Source organism: Nicotiana attenuata, unplaced genomic scaffold, assembly GCF_001879085.1.
Source record: "Nicotiana attenuata strain UT unplaced genomic scaffold, NIATTr2, whole genome shotgun sequence".
NCBI classification, from domain to species: Eukaryota; Viridiplantae; Streptophyta; class Magnoliopsida; order Solanales; family Solanaceae; genus Nicotiana; species Nicotiana attenuata.
The window spans coordinates 609,236-614,916 of NW_017670413.1; positions in this window are offsets into that span (position 1 = coordinate 609,236).

The window sequence follows — 5,681 nt, forward strand, 5'->3', positions numbered from 1 at the left end:
TTTAAACAATGCCTCACCACTGTTGTTCTCTCTTTCTTCTCTAACTTGTTACACAGTAGGTCTAGTTGAGCTAGAATGTTTGTTTGCAATAGAACAAAGAGAGGGTATTTGGTTCAATAAAAGTATATGTGCTAAGGTACAGATACAAGTTTAAATACTTTGAGAGAGGATTGAATTCTAGAGAGATTTGTAAACCCAAGAGATTTGATCCTTGGAAAAAGATTGATTCTTTCCAAGAATAAGATTATTCCGCAACGGCTCTAACTTGATGAGAGGCCTTAATGACTTCCCTTGTGCGCGATCCTTGAATCTTGATTCTTCTAGATTTAGATACTTGATTGATTATCCTTGAATTTTGATCCTTCCAAATTTAGATACTTATTGATTATCCTGCAAGATCTTCGATATTTTGATTGATTTGATTCCTTCAGTTTAGCCTTAATTGATTCCGCTAGTATCAATGATTCTTTTAATCACATCTGCTTTCGTTGATATCCTCTAATTGATTCCTTCAATCTTGTATGCCATCCCATGAGTTCCTTGATCTTTGCTGATCGATTTCTTCATTCTTTAATGTTATCCATGAGTTCCTGTACAAAGAAAAAATATATTATTTTCATCATTAAAATCAGATCTAACAAGAATGATTTGCATTTCCTAATCCATTTTATTCCTTTCTTTTTTGCATAGACATGGGCTGCCTCTTCAAATTGTGATGACCTAAAAGGGTCATCACTTGTTTTAGAAATAAATTTTGTGTTCCGTGGCTTCAAAAACATCTTTCTACATCACCTCGATTTGGCAAAGTGGCGAATCCTACAGACTCCGACCATTCGCTTTTCATCCATCAGGGTTAACTGCTTCAGATGGGTTTTGACCCACTCACTGTCCTCAATCTCAGCTTTAACAATGATTCGGAGAGAATGGATTTCAACTTTTGCGGGTATTACGGCTTTAGTGCCATAAACAAAAATATAAGGTGTTGTTCCAATCGATGTGCGCACAGTTGTGCGATATCCCATCAATGCAAACAGCAACTTCTCATGCCATTGTCTAGAACTCCGGATCGTCTTTCTAAGAATCTTCTTGATATTCTTGTTTGTTGCTTCAACGACACCATTAGCTATGAGCCGATAAGGGGTAGAATTCTGATGCGTGATCTTACATTGCTCGCATGTCTCCCTTATCAAATGGCTATTCAAGTTCGCAACATTGTCCGTAATGGTAGTTGTAGGGATACCAAAACGGCAAATGATGTTGGAGTGCACGAAGTCTACCACTACTTTCTTAGTGACAGCTTTCAGAGTAATTGCTTCGACCCATTTTGTGAAGTAATCGATGCCAACCAATATGAATCTATGCCCATTTGAAGCTTTTGGCTCGATTGGCCCAATGACATCCATACCCCAAGCAACGAACGACCATGGTGCTGACATAGGATGCAGTTTTGAGGGAGGTGCATCAATCAGGTCAACGTGTACCTGACACTGATGACATTTCCGGACAAAGCTGAAGAAATCTTTTTCCATGGTGATCTAGTAATACCCCGCTCGAAGGATTTTCTTTGCAAGAACGTATCCATTCATATGAGGTCCGCATACTCCTGCGTGTACTTCATTCATGAAAATTCTGGCATCTTGGGCGTCCACACATCTCAAAAGGTTCAAATCTCGAGTCCTTTTGTACAACACTTCTCTGGTCAAGAAGAAACCACAGGCAAGCCTTCTAATGGTTCTCTTTTTATCTCCACTGGCCTGCTCTGGATATTCCTTTGTTTTCAGAAACATCTTGATATCTTGGTACCAAGGCTGAACGTTTGGCTCCATCTCAACTGTATTACAATAACCATGCCTTTCCCAGATTTGGATTTCCAACGGGTCAATGTGGACATTGCTTGGATATGGAAATATCGAGGCCAAGGTAGTGAGTGCATCGGCTAACTAGTTATGAAACCGAGGGACACACCTGAACTCGATGGATTTGAACCGTTTGCTAAGATCTTCCACATGTTGCCTGTATGGTATAAGTTTGACATCCCGAGTTTCCCATTCTCCTTGAGCCTGTCGGATGATCAGATTTGAATCTCCCATGATTATCATGCCCATAATGCAGGCTTCATACTCGGCAGTGTTGTTTGTGCAGAAAAACCGAAGTCGGGCTATGGCTGAATAATGCTGACCGATGGGTGAGATCAAGATTGCCCCAATCCCGACACCTTTTGTGTTCACCGCTCCATCGAAGAACATTTTCCAAGCATTGACGTCTTCTGGAATTGCCTCAACTGAATTTACTTCCTCGTCCGGAAAGTAAGTACTCAAAGGCTGATATTCATCATCAACAGGGTTTTCAGCTAGGTGATCCGCTAGAGCCTGAGCTTTCATGGTCATGCGAGTGACATAGACTATGTCGAACTCAATGAGAAGGATTTTCCATTTTGCTAACCTCCCTGTGGGCATCGGCTTCTGGAATATGTACATTAAAGAATCCAACCTGGTGATGAGGTAGGTGGTGTAGGCCAACAGGTAATGCCTAAGCTTCTGAGCGACCCAAGTTAGGGCGCAGCAAGTCCTTTCCAACAGGGTATATTTGGCTTCATAACTTGTGAACTTTTTGCTCAAATAGTAGATTGCCTGCTCTTTCTTCCCGGTCACATCATATTGCCCGAGGAAACAACCGAAGGAATTCTCCAAGGTGTCAAATATAAAAACAAAGGCCTTCCAGGTTCGGGTGGGACCAAAACTGGCGGATTTGACAGATATTCTTTGATTTTGTCAAAGGCTTCTTGACACTCATCTGTCCATTTGACCGCTGCATCTTTCTTCAACAGCTTAAATATGGGTTCACATGTGGAAGTCAATTGAGCAATGAATCGGTTGATGTAGTTCAACCTTCCCAGCAAGCTCATAACCTCTTTCTTGGTTCTCGGAGAGAGATTCATAAACAATGAAATATTGATTTAATTTCATTAAAATTTGAAGACAACGGGGTTTACATTGGAATTTAAAGACAGTAAACTAAAAGAAACACCCGAGTTACACCCTGGAATAACTCGTGATGTAGAAAAGGTGGCAAGACTGGACTACCGGGATTCCCGTCTGACTGGGAATGGAGTAGCCTTCCAGTTTTGCAACTTGGCATTGGGCCCCATGTACAGCACCTCAGCGGTGCTCGAGCCTTCTCCCAGCTGGACCATGTGGGTTTCATACAACATCTGCCTTATAGCTCCACATGTTTCTTCAATTTCTTCGACCGTGAAGGCCTCATCTTCCTTTTCTATGTACTTGGGCTTAACAAATATTTTGAAAAGATGTGTGATTGGCTTAGGCAAGACCCAACCATTGTTCTTTCGCTCATTTACCCATGTTTCATCAGCTGGTGTAGCTAGAAAACCCATACCAAAGAACTTCTCACTAGCAGCCAGAGTGATAGGTTCTGTGATACCTTGCAATGATGTCCTGAGCCCCTTCCCAGGCTTATAACCATGCCTAATCATTTCCTTGGCAACCATAATTGACGCATTTCAGAGAAAGGGTTGTGGACACGGGCTTCCTTCTTCACATTGGTCTGCGACCATAACCTTTAAAGCTTGATGTCACGACCCAGATTTCCCACCCTCGGGAGTCGTGATGGCACCTACTAATAGGAGCTAGGCAAGCCAACTCAATTTACTTCTTTTAGAGATTATCGTCCATTTAATGAAAAAAACAAAACATAAATATGATAAAGCGGAAGTCTCAAATATAATTAAACTGAAAGAAATGCGGAAGTTTTATCAAAATCCTCTACCCAAGACTGGTGTCACAGTACTCACGAACGTCTAGAGAATACTAAATACAAAGTTTTAATGAAACATAAAACTGTCTGCTTCGGTACAAATGATGACAAACTGAACAAAGCAGAAGGGACTCCGGGCCTGCGGACGTCAGCAAGGCTACCTCGAATGTCCCTGGACTGAAAGCTCGCTCCCAGAATGCTACTTCTACTCAAATGCTGCTCCAACACCTGGATCTATGCAAAAGATGCACAGAGTGTAGCATCAGCACAACCGACCCCATGTGCTGGTAAGTGCCTGGCCTAACCCCGGCGAAGTAGTGACGAGGCTAGACCAGACTACCAGATAAACATGTGCAGATATATATACAAGTACAACAAAATAATAGTGGAAAGTAAACAATTAAAGCTGGGAGGGGGAACATACTTATGGGGTAGCAGATAAAACCGAATATCAGGGATAACAAAAGAAACTACATCCGATTTCTTCAAATACAGAATAAGGGAAAACAACCCACTTTCACTTATTTCAATTTCCTGTCGTTGCAAGCGTGCAACACGATCCCATTTCCTCATATCACGTGGTAGGCGTACCACTCGATCCCATTTCATAATATCACGTGGTAGGCGTACCACTCGATCCCATTTCATAATATCACGTGGTAGGCGTACCACTCGATCCCATTTCATAATATCACGTGGTAGGCGTACCACTCGATCCCATTTCATAATATCACGTGGTAGGCGTACCACTCGCTCTCATTTCATAATATCACGTGGTAGGCGTACAACTCGATCCCATTTCATAAAATCACGTGGTAGGTGTAGCACTCGATCCCATTTCATAATATCTCGTGGTCGGCGTGCCACACGATCCCATTTCATAATATCTCGTGGTCGGCGTGCCACACGATCCCATTTCATACAGCACAATATACAATATAATCCCGGCAAGGGAGAAAGATGTTATAATAAGCTATCCCGGCAATGGAACAAGATAATATAATAAACCATCCCGGCAAGGGGGATCCAGCTATGACCAAACTCATTCAATCTCTACTTAACACAATTAAAAATCCACACTTAGTCTCAACAATTAGTGGCTCAATGTTAAAGATTTCCAACTAGTTCCTCATAAATAACAATTACCAATTCGACAATTTAGCAAATTAGGACTCACGGTCGTGCTCGACACCAATGTATAGATACTCGACACCATGCCTATACACCGTACTCGACAAATAGCAATTAACAGATAAGACTCTACTCCTATTCCCTCAAGCTAGGGTTAGACCAAACACTTACCTCGAATGCTCCAAACTCAACTCAAGCCTCTAGTATAGCTTTACCCCTCGAATTCGGCTCCAACTCGGGCAAATCTATGAAATAATGACTTTACAATATTAATAATAGCTAAACAAACTAAACCCAATGCCTAAATATGAATTTCTAAGCTTTCTCCCAAAAATTCCAAAATCGACCCCGGGCCCGCTTGGTCAAAACCCGAGGTTCGAACCAATTCCATGTCACCCATTCCCCCACGAGCCCGAATATACAATTTGTTTTCAAATTCGACCCCTAAACGAGGTCTAAATCAAAGAAAATTGAAAAGCCCTAGTTCTACCCATTTTCCCCAATTTACACCTTAAATTACATGATTTAAGCTTTGGAGTTTGATTAATAATGATGGAAAATGAAGAAAACAAGTTGGAATTTACTAACCCAAGTGGTCTTGAAGAAAGGAGGCCTCAATGGACGTCTAAGTGCTTGGAGAAGAAGGGAGTTCGTGTATTTTTGAAGGAATCCCGTAGCTACTGTTTCTGAAAATTAACATTTAACTGGGCAAAATTTGCCCTTCGCGTTCGTGGGAAGGGAGCCGCGTTCGCGAAGGGTTGACCTAACTGAGCATC